The 15,711-nt window shown below is 44.8% G+C and overlaps 1 protein-coding gene across 1 annotated transcript in view; it reads left to right on the top strand.

The window, feature by feature from the left end:
- The window catches only part of PFKFB3 (6-phosphofructo-2-kinase/fructose-2,6-biphosphatase 3), a 150,282-nt gene that overhangs the window by 77,675 nt on the left and 56,896 nt on the right, over positions 1-15,711 (top strand). Inside the window, exons 15-16 of the transcript XR_004287216.1 lie at positions 10,067-10,192; positions 10,481-10,580. The gene's annotated coding sequence lies outside the window, so the exon portion shown is untranslated. The remainder of the gene's footprint in view (positions 1-10,066; positions 10,193-10,480; positions 10,581-15,711) is intronic.

Genomic DNA, 15,711 nt, shown 5'->3' with positions numbered 1-15,711 from the left:
GAACAGAAGGCAAACCCTTTACCCCATCCCCAAAGCAATTCCTACAGTGCATTGCCCCAGGGTAGAAACACCTCCAGGGCACCCAACAGAGGGAAGCCTCCTTTAATGATTAACCCCTGGCACTGTGAACCCCCAGGGATTTCTTTTCTGTCCTGGCTCTCTATTGAAGGTGGAGCTCAGCTACAACTGGAATGTTCCGAATTGAGAGCAAGCAAAGTACTATAAGTTAGAGCCGCCAATCCCCAACTTTCTGATCTCAGACTCCTTCACGCTCTTAAACAGAGCCCTTGTTTATATGGGTCACTTCTACCCATATATAGTATATTTGAAAGGAAAACCATGAAATTTTTAAAAAGTACATGTATTTAATAATTTATTTTAAAATAAACTCATTACGGGTGATAAATAACGTATTATGCAAAACAACTGATTTTCAAAATAGAAAATATGTGGTGAGAAAAATGGCATTTATAGTTTTCGTAAATCTCCTTGATGGCAAATCCTCGTATCTGGTTTGGTGCTGCATCTGTCGAGACCTTTATTGCTTGTGTTGAAGGATATAACGACGCTCTAGCCTCATATAGATATATAGATAGAAATGGCAGAGTATATCAATACCTTTTTCAGAAAAGCATGAGTATTCTTCTTTGATCCTATACCCAAAGTGGACACATGGTAGTTTTTTAAAGTTTTCTTGGGGCATTAGATCGGATGTGAACCAGTGAAACTTTTCATACCTTGTTACGTTAAAATTCATTTGATTGACCTTGCTCTTTGAATTGATTTTTCATCCACTCATGATTATGTAACATTCAATGTAAGTCATTTGGGAAATATTGGTTCACTGAGTTATGGAGATCTAAATGTTGACACGTTTCAAAATGTATTATTAAAAAATCACATTGATTAATAGCCCTCTGATCCCGTCAGAAAATCCGTAAAGCATTGAAAAACCATCAGTCTTGAAATGATAGATGTGTTTTCTACAGTTCTAATTTTTATTTGAAAACTTGAAATTTCTAACAAATACTGTCCGTCATTTTCCATAGTGAGAGCTCACTGCATTTTCAGAGATTCTCAGTATGGTTTTTATAATTTAAACTACTTTTTTAATTTCTTAAGGAATCTCCACACTGTTTTCTAAAGCTTCTGCACCAACTTGCATTCCCACCAACAGTGTAAGAGGGTTCCCCTTTCTCCACATCCTCTCCAACACATGTTGTTTCCTGTCTTGTTAATTTTGGCCATTCTAACCGGTGTAAGGTGGTCTCTCACTGTGGTTTTGATTTGAATCTCCCTGAGGGCTAGTGATGATGAACATTTTTCATGTGTCTGTTAGCCGTTTACATGTCTTCATGGGAGAAGTGTCTGTTCATGTCTCCTGCCTTATTCTCTCTTTCAATTCACTTTGCATCTCTTCACACGGAGTGGGGGAGAAGCTGTGACATACATTGTTATTCGTCATTTTATAACTTAAGGGCTTGGGAGTTAAAGTGCTGGCTCTTTCTCTCTCTGCTCATCAGGGGACAGTGTGACCTCAGCTCAGCTGTTTGGGCCTCTCTGGGCCTCAGAGACCACACACACAGTGTGACGTGACACCAGATCCCTTACTGGGACTAACAAAGCACCAGACACAGGAAGACGAAGCACATTTAATGACCACCGAACTCTGTTCTGCAAGGTATCAGGCCCACTAGAGGCCCCCGGAGGACGGGTTTGGTCAAAGGGGAAGGGAATTTCTAGAGACACTATGGTCTCCTTGGAGCAACCTGCTTGCTACTCAGTTTCAGAAAGACACACTACCCAGGAAAAGCTGCCCTCAACGGGCAGTCTGGGTCACTTGGACCCAAAATACACCCTAGCCCCAGTCAAGAATCTGGGCTTTCTTACACCAGAACGACAAGCAGATTATACGTGGACAAGTAATTCTTAGTCTTTTAAATCCACAGCTCACAAGGGATTAGGAATGAGAAGCTGCAAAGGGCATTTAAGGACAAAGGCAGGCTACACTGCTGTCTGGGGCCCCGGCTCCCCAGGGTGGCACTAATCGGAAGCGCCAGGAGCAGGGTTAAATCGGGTTCATTCGTCTGTTCATTCATTCATTCATTCATTAACTCTGTCAGAATTCATGGAGTTCCTGTTACGGTCCAACACTGCTACGTGCTAGGAGGAACTTTTATAGGAGATGCAGGAGAAAAAATTAGTTCTTATCAGAGAGGAGGGTAAACACATTGTAATATGAGCTTTTCTCATCTTAGAAGCTTAGATTCGCTGAGGGCTCTCGGGACTCTCAGTCAACTCCATCACTTAACAGATGTAGAAACGGAGGTCCGCAGGGCGGTAGTCGTCTCCGGCATAGTAGCAGCTGGGACCAAACCAGCTTGTCCCCCCCCGCCCCCCCGATCTAGCTCTTTTTTTCAGTGAGAGTCACCTCCCCAGAAAGAGAGAGAAAACAGTGCCACGCGAGGGGGCAGAGCTCCATGGGGCTTTCAGGGAAGAGCTCTCAGCTGCTGCTGCTGAGAAGACAGTTTCATTCCCCTCCTGAAGGCTGACTCCTCTGGTTCTTCTCGAAGATTCTCCTCGAGATCCCGCAGCCTCCTGCTTTCCGCCGTCAACCCTGCCATTCTGCTTGGGTGCTTCGTGGGGCTGGCTGTCTACCCTGCCAGACCCAAGCTCCCGAGTCTCCAGCTGAAAGGGTGGATTTGCCACAGGACTTGCACCACGGAACTTGGCCAGTATTTCCCAAAGAAAGGACTGAAGGGGTTTACGCTCGGATTAAAAACACAGAACAAAACCCTTTAATCTCGGAGCAGACAATCACTTAAAAGAACAGCAATGAGCCTTTCTCAGGGGCTCTAGAAGGCTGGAGAAAAATACGTCTGTTCTGCAAAGCTGGGTGTCAAAAAGACCTCGTGAGATGGCAGCCCAGTGGCTGGTGAGGTTACCTCGCTATGAATCTGAAATTCGAGAAGTCTCAAACAAGGGAAGAGAGAGGCCCGAGGCTGTTATATGGATAAACCGGAGGCAACCTGCTTGTGTTCATTCGCTGGAAGTTGAAACAAGAAGTCTGAATAGCCATCGTCATGCCCTGCTGGGCTGGCAGCGGGTCTCACTCCCCATATAAGGTCATGGAGGGACCAGTGTTTCTGAGGGGCAGAAACATCCAATTCGGTCTCAGAGGGAGAAACCATGGTCCGCTCCATAAAAAAGAGGCAACGTTTCTTTGACTTTGGGGGCCAAACCTTGCTCTAAAATGGAAGGCTTTCCATCTCAGACAGCCTGATTTAATTGCTGAACAAAGCTCTCTTCTTTGTGGGGAAGAAGGAATAGGACTCTAACAATTAGCCCTCTCAAAATGTAGGTCTATAAAAACAACGGGGAGGAAATAGGCAATGACATCCATCCGCCCACTGCTCTGGGCTAGTCCAGGCGAAGGCAGAACAAAGGAAAACACATTGAGTCGGTTCAAGAGTTCAGCTCTCCATTCGGAGAAAAAGCCATCTCTCTTCCTGGCCAGTCCAGTGCTCTGTCCCCATTCTGCTGCTGTGATGTTTTCTCTTCGAAACCTTTCCTAATTGAACCTTTCTAGGGGTATCTCATATCTCATATCTCATATCTCTTCCATGGTCGATCTGGGTGCCCAGATAAGTTCTGGCAATCACTAGAAGCAAGATCTTGATTTTCTTACCAGAAAATATAGGGAAAAAATGGTCCCAAAGAACAAACAGAAGTCCTCTTTGAATGTCTGCTATGAGCTAGATGTATAATCTTAGAACATTGCCCTCAATCTTCTCCACAGCTCTATGAACTAGTTCTATGTTCTTTTCTCCATTTTATATTGTTAAAAACAAGACGGAAGACTCCAAATGGAGTCACTTGTGCTAAGCCCATGTCACCAAACCAAGACTTAACTTAGTAACAGTTGGGGCTCTCCCAGAAATGGGATCTTAACTTAGTCAGTCATCTGCCTGATGGACCCCTGCCATCTTCTGAGGAAAGTGACCTAGCAGTGAACAACATGCTTTTTTGCCTAGTTTAACTTTCTTGTTCCCACTCCCTTCTGCTTGTAAAAGTCATTTTTCACAGCAACTTGGAGTTCCGGTCTGTCTTCTAGATCGGACTCTGTTCTCTTTGAGTGGAGTTTTGTTCAAACTCTCCCCAAAATTATAATAGACCTTAGTTTATCTTTTAAAAACCTACTTGAAAAAGGTTTGGCTCAAAGGTTGAATCATTTGAGAGGTTGAATAATTTGCCCTAGATGGTGCAGACTGTCATAGGTAAAGGAGGAATCAAACCAGGTAACCACGGTTACCAGGTGGCCATAAACCTAATGTCCTTGTTGTTTTGCTGGCTCCGACTTGGTTAGAGAAATGTCAGGGAGTTTGCAGAAAGAGGAGAAGCCCTGTGGGAACAATCTTGTGAGATGAGAGAATGGACCTTTTCTTTCATTTCTGTTCATGTGATTTCCCTGGAAATGTAGCCACTTCCATTTTCCTGGGCCAGGGGTGTAAGGTATGAATTTTTTTGGCTTGGAAATGCCATTTTCTTTCTTTTATTTGAGGTGTTATATTTGTGATTTTTTTTAAAAAAAAATGGATTTTTGTTCCTGATGGTGAATTCCGAGAGCGTGACTCTTGGGAGTGTGTTTAATCAGTCACCTCAAGAACATTTATTGAATCCCTACTACATGTAAAGCTCTGTATTTATTTATTTATTTACCACTTTAACCGTTTTTTAAAATTTGAGTATCATTCACCCATTGTTATATTAGTTTCGGGTGTACAGTATAAAGATCCGACAGTTCTGCACGTTCCTCGGTGCTCCTCAAGTGCTCGCCGTTAATCCCCTTCATCTGTTTCACCCATGCCCCCACCCGCCTCCCTTCTGGCAGCCACCAGTTTGTCCTCCGTATTTAAGTCTTTTTCGTTTGTCTCTTCATCTTTCTTTACGCGTTTTTTTGCTTTTTTTTGGCGAAGGAAATCATATGGTGTTTGTCTTTCTCTGAGTGACTTACTTCACTTAGCAGTATATACTCTCTAGCTCCATCCATGTTGTTGCAAAGGCAAGAGTTCATTCTTTTTTATGGCGGAGTCATATTCTGTTGGGCCTATATACCGTGTGTTTTTCATCCCTTCAGCTGGGCACTTGGGCTGTTTCCACATCTTGGCTGTTGTAAAAAACGCTGCTATAAACACAGAAGTGCATATCTTTTTGATCTAGTGTTTTCATTTTCCTTGGGTAAATAGCCAGTAGCAGAATTACAGGATCATAGGATAATTCTATTTTTAATTTTTTGAGGAACCACAGTGGCTGCACCAATGTGCCTTCCCACCAACAGTGCATGAAGGTTTCTTTTCTTCCACATCCTTGCCAACACTTCTTATTTCAGATTTTTAAATTTCATTCTGATTCGGTTTTGGAAGGTTATATGTTTGTAGGAATTTATCCATTTCTTCTAGGTTGTCTAATTCATTGGCATGTAATTTAATCTATATGTATACTAATTTTTATATAATATAGAATTATAATCCTTTGTATTGCTGTGGTGTTGGTACTAATTTCTCCTTCGTTTCTGATTTTATTTATTTGAGTCCTCTTCTTTTTTTAATGAGTCTGGCTGACAGAATTCTATTGCTTTTTTCAAAGAATGAATGCCTCGTTTCATTGATCTCTTCTATTGTTTGTTTGTTTTAAATCTCTATTTCATTTATCTCTGCTCTAATTTTTATTATTGCCTTTTTCTGCTGGCTTTAGGTAAGGCACTATGTTGAATGGGAGAGATACAAAGATGATCTGTACATCACCTGAGCCCTCAGTAGCGCGAAGGAGATAAAATAGTCTAACACATTAAAGTCTGACGTAAACCACAGGGGATCATATGAGCATGTTGACTAAGCCTGTGCTGCTTAATTTTGGCAGTACACCAGCATCACCATGTGAACTTTACCAAGGGCTGAGGTCTGGGCCTTACCCGCAGAGGTTTGGTTGTAATTAGTCTGGATGCCCCCTTTCCCCTGCCTCCCCATGGTGGTTCTTTCAAGTTTCCTAGGTGATTCTAACACGCAGCCAAGGTTGAGAACCATTGAGCTAAACCAAGCTATCTTTTCCAACTCTCAGATTGCACACATCTAAACTGATGTGAAGAAACCTTGGTTGAAACCACCAAATTAAGTATCTTATCTCAGTGACTCTTCACAGGGATTTTTCATCGCTTTCCATCAGTCCACGGCCGACCCGTCCAACCACCCACCGTCCCCATCTCCTCCCTCTGCGTTCACAGGGAGGAGACATTTGCCCTCTCTACAGTCTAGTTGGTAGACTACTTTGAATCCCAAGCTCCCAACAGCTTTTTCACAAATATGTGTTTGTGAGTTTATCCAGTTTTCTTTTCCTTTTTCCTCTCTTCCAGGTGCTGGGGCGAGTGATTGTGATGGTGTCTTCTACATTGCCCTAGGTAGTGGAGTTCTCTTAGGTACTGGGAGGCCCCGTAGAGGGAGGCATGCAAATTGCCGTATGGGAAGGTTCATCTGGGGGCAAAGGCAGGATGAGTTAAATTTAGGAGAGCCGGGATATGGGCAGGACGGAGGATGTTGTAAGAATGGGACGGAAGTTGATGAATGAGAGAGGTATCACGAGAGAAGAAGCTTCCAGTTGTAGGGGCAGATTCAAATTCATGTGTAACTCCAATGCCTGAACTCTTTAGTCTCTATCCTTCGCGTAATCGGCCACAGGAAGCTGCTGTCCCCGCTGAGTGGCTAATATAGAAATAATGCTGTTTGGCCTCAGCTCTTATTCGGGGGTATTTGTGAACATACTTTTGGCTCTTGGGATTCCTACATTGGACTTTGTTTTATCTGAGAAAGAATGAGTATGAAAGAATGAAAGTATTTATCTGAGAAAGAATGAGATAGTTCAGAAAACTTGTGCCCAATGCATGGTATAATTGGTAACAGATACCCAGGATATGCTCTATAAAAGTCTCCTTGGTGACTTTTTTGGTGTTGTTTGTGATTAACAGTAGTGTCTGCTTTCTGATTGGTAATTGGATAAGTAAGCATGTAAAACTTTGATTTTAAAAGTTTGTCCTTCCAATTCAGTGATTCAGTTCTTAGGAATCTGTCTAGATTTATGTCTAGACATAAATGCAGTCAAAGATTTATTTATAAGTTATTTATAATATGGAAAATTTAGAAATGATTGAAATGCCTTACATTAAGGAATGATATAGACAATATACATATATGTAAAATCATGTGCATATGACGATAAGAATACCTGAAACAACTAAGTTGCCATCAGTACGGAGTTGATTGCAGGACTATGATATGGTCACAAAATGGAAAGCAGCAACAATTAAAAATAATGAGATAAACATACATGTTCAGATTCGAAAAGATCTCTAATACATATTATTGTATTGTATGGTGTCATTTATGTCCTATATATGCTATTAATATATATTATATTCTAATACATAGAAAAAACCTTATACATCTAGAAGGATATGCAGCAAACTGTTAATTCAGGTAAATTAGTTTTGGAGATAAAGTGGGTGGAGATGATAAAGCAGGACCTTTGTGTTTTCCTCTAGAAACTTCTATATTTGGATCTCTTACAAGGGGAACAATTACTCCCATTACATATACAATTAAAAATAGTGAAGTCTTGGGGTGCCTGGGTGGCTCAGTCTGCTTTCGGCTCAACTGATGATCTTGGAGTCCTGGGATCGAGTCCCGAATCGGGCTCCCTGCTCAGTGGGGCGTCTGCTTCTCCCTCTCCCTCTGCCCCTCCCCCTGCTCGTGCTCTCTCTGTTGCCTGCTCTCTCAAATAAATAAAACAAATTCTTAAAAATCTTAAATTTTCTGCCTATGTATCTCCTCTTAGAGCTTGGCTGCTTATTGCAAGATAAAAAACAAGTTACCTTCTAGAAATCTAAAGTGTTTTCATAAAATTAAACGAATTGGGTAATTGGCTTGAGGTGAGGGGGCTCCCTGGTGAGGTCGCATACAGGTGTGTTGGCGTGCGTATCCGTGGGGGGCAGGATATGGTCCCCTGATGCAGACAGATTTGCTCCAGGTGAGGGAGACAGGATGTCGTCACCAAATAGCCCGCGGTGGGGAGTGTTTGGCGACGTGAGTTGTTAGCTCAGAAAGGGCACTCCCGGGCTTCATTCCTGCCTTCTTGTACCTGGGTCGCTGGTGTAGAGAAGAGAAAGCAAAGCTGGGGCTGGAGCCTGGTGGGGGGGGTACGGAAGGGCAGGGAGAGCCGCTGGTGCTCCACCAAGACCAGGGAAGGAGCAAAATCTCAGGGCAGATTTTCGTGAAAAGTAGCAAGTCTCACTTGGGACCAAAAATAGTTGGTCTCGTAAGGCGTGTACTTTCCTCTTTACCCGCTTCTGATGATAAACTTGAGTTGATGATCCACAGTGTGCTCCCTCCCATTCAGGAGTAGCAGAATGGAATTCCTGCGGGGACCCTGGCTTACGGCTCCAGCCCCTGGCTGGTGGGCCGGGCGTAGACAGCGGGAGAGGGGACACTCGCGCCAGCAGCCTGGGGACCACACTGGTCTTACGCGGTGTCTGCCCCTCTCTGGTTCTCTGATGACACCTGGCTGAGAGAACCCACGTTCACCTGGGACAGAGATCAGCCTCGGACACAGGGTTTCCTGGTTCTGTGGCCAGTTGGCACTTTCTCAGATCAGAATTAGTTGTGTAAAAAGCAAGTGTGTTTTTTGTGCAGACCAATCGGAAATGGTTGTTTGCTCTTAACCTGGCATTTTTGCCATTAGTTTTCTTGAGTCCCATTAACAGCGTCATGGGGAAGGATTTCCATCTATTTGCATTTCTGACCCCCATTAAATGAAATAAAATTTAATCAACCTCTTTTTTAAAAAAATCAATGAATTTCAATGCAAAAATGCAGGACCTATGTTTTTCTGGGTAAGATTCTTTCAACAGGTGTCTCTCCTTACGATGGTGCAAACTTGAGAGAAATAAAGACTAATTTTTTGGAGTTGCTTTGGTTAGTGTGCAGAGCTCTGCCAGGTCGGGCAAACAGTGGGAAGGCTTTGCTGGAGGCCAGAGCTAGCTGGATGTGTGGATTTCATGGGAGTGAAGACCCCTGTTTTGAACGACATCTCTCTGGCTGGCAGTGCCCTAGGTTCTTGTCCAGAAGGACAGCTTGGGCCGGCGTGATGCTGAAGCCGTGGAAAAGGACGTACTGGTGCTTCCCCTTCAGGACCTTCAGCTTAGCTAAGTGTGAAAAAAAAAGTGACACCAGCATTTAATAATAATAATAATAATAATAATGATAATACAAGTAATAGTAATCATAATAAAAAGAAAGTGTTGGCAGGTGGTCAGAGGGGCCTTGCCAGTCAGCTACGTTCTTGCTTGTGTTCCTGGTGTTTCTAATAACATTAACAATGCATTCTAGTCCTTTCTTGTGTTTCTGGTGTTTCTAATAACATTAACAATGTACTGTAGCCGACAGAGCCGCAGGCCAGGAGCTAGGAGAGAAAGTAGGCAGCAACCTCTGACTTGCCGCTTAATGGTCTGCTTTGGGTAAACCACTCAAACTCTGAAAACTTGTATTCCCCACCCCATGCCTGCACAGTCCGATGGCGGGGGTTCCCTTCCACCACTGAGAGTTTAGGGTCTGTGCCCTCTGCACTTACTTTGTCTTTTGCTCCGAGCATCGGGCCCGAGAGGATTTTCTGAAGATTCCATTCTCCCCTTCTTGGATGGTTTGGCCCAGCATCCTGCCAACCAGAGGAAGGAATTGCCTGGGACTAATTGAGGATATATTTTCCCCCCAGGACAGGAAGAGGTGGGTCAGTAGGAGACTGTTGTAAGTTGGTCATCCCTGATGGAAAAAAAAAAATAAGATCGTGTCTTTGCTAGGACGTGAGCGCTAACACTCAGGGGAGATGGCTGTGTTCTGTACCCAGCTGGTGCCAGGTTTGGGTGTTAGGAGTACGTGGGCAGTGTTCTCTCCTTTTCCACGAGGAGGCTAAGCTGGGAGGCCGCTGGGAGGTGCGGTCCGCACACCTCTTCTTTCGCTCGCAGGCTGTGTTGGAAGCGGACTGACTTCCTTAGTCAGCCTGGAGGCCGCCCCAGGGAGCCGCGCCCACGCTCAGGCCCGTTTAAGGTGATGGAGACTTGGCATCCTGAAACTTCGTCTGCAGCTGTTCGGTGAGTGGAAACCCCTAGGCAGAGATGAAGGGGACTTTCAGACACTGTCAGATCCAATTCACCCACGAGGAGAGGAAAGGGAAGGGATGACCTCACCGATGCCTTGGGTTCTGGGCCAAGAGAGAAGGACATGGAGGAAGTCCCTGCTCTGGGGATTCCCTGGAGAGTAAGATAGTTTAGCTCATGTTTAAAGGCTTCCTCAACAAGAGTTCCAAACAGATTTCCATACGTCCTAGCCGTTTGGTTCAAAAAGGAATATTCAACCCACTTGGAGTGCTTTCCTTTCAGGAAGTCCCACAAGATCTCCCCGTAGCATCAATCAAGGAAGTCTCTCCACACTCCGGACCGCGTCGTTTGTATCTGGGACCGTCCGAGGAGCTGGAAAAAGGTTAGACACTGAGACGCGAGACCCCGTACTTTCTCAGACAAAGGACTCTTTCTGAGTCATTGATCTGAAAATACATCTACACCGGCCTGCGGCGAGGGTGTGCGATAATAACCATTGATTACTTAGGAATCTGAGAGTAGGGCGTTTCGGGAAGCAGCGTGGGCTGAGCTCTTTGATCCTAACTTAACTCCAGGAAAAATAAACACGCGCACTGAGTCATGTATCTTTGGGGTTGCTAATAAAGGTAGTGGGTTGCTTGCAGGGGTGTTTACCTTCTTATTTTTAAACGATGACGGTAGGAGGCGGGACAGCTGGCTTGTCCACCAAAGCAACCGGTACGAGTAGGCAGGTGGGCGGCCGCGGAAGATGCCATCGGAGGAGCTGTGCCCCGATGTGGGTGCAGCGTGGTCTGGGGTAGGGAAATTCAGAAATAACATGAAAGTCCGTCAACAGGAGATTAATTTGGTAGATGATGGCTTGTTGTGTGCGTGGATTATTGTGTGTCATGAGTCCTGTTCCCGGAATATACCCTGAATTGGGTTGGTTAGGATTTATTACTGAACGTAGGATAAGGGAGGCGGGAGTGGGAAAGGGAAAGAAATCAAATCAGGCTAATTCCAGCACTGATCCCTGTGGGGGAGCGCCAGAGTATCGGTTGTAGGACTGGAGGGAAGGGGCTGGGCTTTCAGAATCTTACAGCCCCTCCTAGTTCTGGGCGTTAATGGCTCCAGAAGGTCAAGGGCAGGTCCCAGAAAGGAGCTGCGGATGCTTTATAGTTAAAGAGAAGCGCACACAAGCCAGGGGCCGGACACACACTGAAACGGTGACGGGTTTGGAGGGTCTCGTTAGTGTCTGCTTTCCTCTTAAACGATTGAAGGGAATGAAGTGTGGAGTCCTTCCATTGGAAGCTATTTAGAGTAAACACTGCGAAAAAGTGAGAAGTAATGTATCGTAGGCACCAACCAGATGCGTATCCGGTGATTCAGTTCACTTCTGGAGGGAGTGTCCATTTACGAAAGGGAAAGGGCTCAGTCCCACAGGATCCCCCCCGCAGTCCCAGGATGTCAGCTGTCCATCTGGCTGACTGGCTGCATCCTGCAGCTCCCAGGACCCCTTCCTCAAGTTCAAGAATTTGCTAGAATGGCTCACAGAGCTCAGGAAGACGCTTTCACCAATATTTACCAGTTTATTATAAAGGGTACAGCTCAGGAGCAGGAAAATGGAGGAAATGTGTAGGACAAGGGACGTATGAAGGGACACAGAGTCCCCAGTTCCCTGTCTGGGGGCATCACCCTCCCGGCACCTCCACGGGCTCACGGACCCGGAAGCTCATCTGATCTCACGCGAGAGTTTTTAATGGAGCTCCGTCTCCTCTCCCCTTCCCCAAGGTTGCTGGGTGGAGCTGAAAGTTCTAGTCCTCTAATCACTGGGGACCGGCCCCATCCCGAAGCTATCCAGGGGCGCTACCTGTGTCACCTCATTTGCATAAACTCAAGTGTGATCAAAATGGGCACCTTATGCAAAATAAGGCACTCCAATTGCTCAGGAAATTCTGCCGGTTTAGAGTTCTGTTCTAGGAACTGGGGACAAAGACCAACTAGATTGTTTATTATACTATACATGTATATTTTGACATCATTTTTTTAAATAAAAAAACATGCGTCTGTGTACATGTAAAGAAAAAAGTCTGGAAGGAAATAGATCCAACATGAGGGACTGGGAAGGGCGGGTAGAGAGGTAGGAGGAGATGTTCAGATTTACGCACAAGAATGTTATGCTTTATAATAGGAAAAAAATGAAGCAATGTACAAGACCTTGTGACAATAGCATGTGCCTCCGAAGTCCGTGGGCGTCTGCAGTTCTGAGAACCAGACAGTCTTAGTGAAAGGCACATAGTGATTGCTTGGTGCATGTAGTGATGTTTCCCTGCAATGAACAAACCTTTGAAGTCTGCAATTACATATGATACTGGACTGGAAATTGTGGCTTTGGTGGTCTCCATTCCGGATGCCTGCTTGTCATTTGAGGCTGTGTTAGCAAAACATGTTTTTAGCCTGGTGCCTCCTCTTCATGCTTGCGTCCCTGTCCATTGGATGTTCGTTAGTTTAGCCTTTCCTCCCCATGGGGGGTCTGTCTGGGTGGAAAAACCACTCTAATACTCTGCCTTCAGCCTGAATTGGTAGCCCTGCCAGACACTTAATTTGTAGGTAAAATCAGCTCTCTTCCCCCTAATGGTAGGTATTAGAGATCCAGGTTGATATAACCCCTTCCTCTGGCCAGTAAACAACCAAGAAGAACCATGAGAAGGTCTGCGAAAGTGGTCACCCGCATCCCTGTAATCACAAAGCCCGAAATAAAAGCTTGCGTATGGTCTTGTGCTAAGCTCTGGGCAAAGAGGACTGCGTGGAGAAAGTCTCTTCACTCTGGAGAGGCAAGGTTTGCATCAGACCAACTCTCAGCTCCTTTCCCCACCCATCGTCCAGTCCCTCCATGCACCCACCCCCCCCTCGCCCACCGATCGCCTCACTGATGCACTCATCCGCACACCCACGACTTTCCCACACACCTGTGCGTCCACTCAGCCTCCTGCTCCTCTGCCCATCTACCCTTCCTTCCATCCATCAACCCGTCCATCCGTCCATCCATCATTCCATCTGCCTGTCCGTATTTCTAATAATTATTGGGAGACTCTCGTGAGCCAGGCAACATGGTAGGAATGATTCCTAGTCTTTGGCATTTATCCGTTGCAACATACTTAAAACTCACCTCTCCCTTTTACCCACAGCCTTTATCATCTATTGGAAACCATTTCTGGTCCTCTGACAGCTTCTCATGAGGGTTTGTTTTCTCCTAGCTCTGGGTTCGAGTTACTTCTGTCTCTCAGTCGTACTGCGCTGGGTCACAACCATGTCCTGAATGCTCATCACCTGTCAGATACTTTGCAAAGCTCTCTGTACACCCACCTAATCTCATGTAATCCTTAAGTGATCCTCAGAAGCGTGGGCCACAACATTTCCATCCTCTTTATTGTGAAATACAACACATACAAAACGGTGCCCTCCCAGATACAGTAGGACTCTATGGTTTATTGAAAAGCAAAGTTGTATATACACCGAGGTGAAAAAGAGAACATTGCCAGCACCTGTGTTTCCCTCCTTTCGTGCCAGCCACTCCGTATCTTCTAGAAGTCACCATCTTGATAACGACCTCTACTTAAAAAAAAAAAAAAAAGTAGTTTTACCATGTAAGCATGTGTCCCTAAACACTATGGTTTGGTCCTGCTGGTTTTGTTAAACATAAATCATATTGTATGTTTTCTTTAGTGATTTTGTTTTTCCCCTCAACATTAAATTGTTAGGATTCATGCATACGTTGCATACAACATTAAATTTTTAAGATTCATACATACCTTCATTCATACATATTCATACATTTGGTTGCATACATAGAATATATTATTTTTTTTTGTTTTCTATATAATTTGAGAGTAGGTGGCTTTCATATATGAGTTCTCTTTCCCGTGTGTATTTTATTATATGAATATAGCATCATTTATTTTTCCATCTACTGTTTTGGGACATGTGTGGTTTTCCGGTTTTTGGCAATTACTAAAAATACTTCTGTGAACGTTATCGCACATGACTTCCAGTGAAAAGAGCCTGCATTTCAGTTTGATTCGCAAATAGGAGTGAAATTGCTTGGCGATGGGCATGCGTTGAATTTTGGTAGGTGATGCTATACAGCTTTCCTAACTGTTGTACTAAGTGACCCTTGCACCCACGGTGGGCTGGTATGTTTGTGACGCTGTGGCCTTTCTTTCTAATTCCAGTTTTTCTGATCGTTTGTGGTGATAGCTCCTCTTGATTTTAATTTGCATTCCTTTCGTGACAAATTAGGTTGAATGCCTTTTTACGCATTTTTTGGGCATTGGTCTCTCTCCTTTTGTGAAGTACATTTTGCAGTCTTGGCCCTTTTTATCAGCTTTATTGAGGTCCAATCGCCTTTTAATCCTTTCAGCGCTGTCTTTTGATATTTTCAAAGTGATTTAACTCCCCCAGCTTTTCCTTTAAGGTTAGCGCTCTTTGTGTCCTGCGCAGGACATCTCTCCTTACCCCGAGGTCATGAGAATCTTCTTCCTGTTAGTGAATCAGTCGTGGCAGAGTTAAGGAACAGAAAAGACACCGTGTACAACAGAGATAATTTGATAAGGAGAAATGGTTCCACGGATCTCACAGCCTGAAGACAAAAAAGGGAGCTTATAGCAACATGGAGATAACCGCTTCCAAAAACAGGTCATGCCTCTAAGACCGGGGAGCAAAGAGAAGAGTGGGTGTTAGTGGAACCTCGAAGTCAGAGAAGGGAGGCAGGCTCAGGTGCCGTCCAGCTGCTTCTCCGAGCTCCGGCGCGGGAGCAGTGGATGGGCTGAGCTGGAGGCTGGAGCCAGCCGCGGTGGGGGTGATGGCTGCAGCTGGAGGGAGCCGTGCGGAACAGCGCGTGGAGCCGGAAGGAGGCAGCCTCTGCTCGGATCTCCGTCTCCCCGGCTTCCTCTTGCAGCTCCTAATGCAGAATCTAGCAGGAAGCCAGCCGGCAAAGGAGAGATGTAGAGTCCCAGCCCCTGAGTCACCAAGCACAGAAGAGGGGGTCTGGGGCTGAGAGACCAGAGCTTGGTAGCTGGGACAGTAATCTTCTAGAAGTTTTATCATTTGCCTTTCACACTGACCTTCAGTCCTCCTGGAATTGATTTTTGTGACCCGTAGGAGTCTTGCCTCATGACCTCCACTTCTAATTGACTTAGCATCACTTAATTAGAAGATTGTCTTTTCCAAATTGCTCTCCAGGGCCATGTTCTTATAAATCCAGAGGGTCCATTTCTAGAGTCTCTGTTATATTCCATTGATTTATTTATCTAAACGTGCACAATATCACCTTAATCAATGTGGCTTTAAAATAAGGTTTGTTTTTGGATCATCTCACTTGGTTCTTGTTTAAGATTGTCTTCGCTAGTCTTGGCCCATCAGATTTCCATCTGATTCTAGAATAAGCTTTTCAGTTGTCATAAATATGTTGCTGGGGTGTTTATTTAGACTGCATTGACTCTATAGAGAACTTGGGGAAAGTTGACATCTTTACA

This window comes from Mustela erminea, chromosome 6 (assembly GCF_009829155.1).
Source record: "Mustela erminea isolate mMusErm1 chromosome 6, mMusErm1.Pri, whole genome shotgun sequence".
NCBI lineage: Eukaryota > Metazoa > Chordata > Mammalia > Carnivora > Mustelidae > Mustela > Mustela erminea.
The sequence above is the reverse complement of the archived record's forward strand: the minus strand, read 5'-3'. Positions and strand labels throughout refer to the sequence as shown.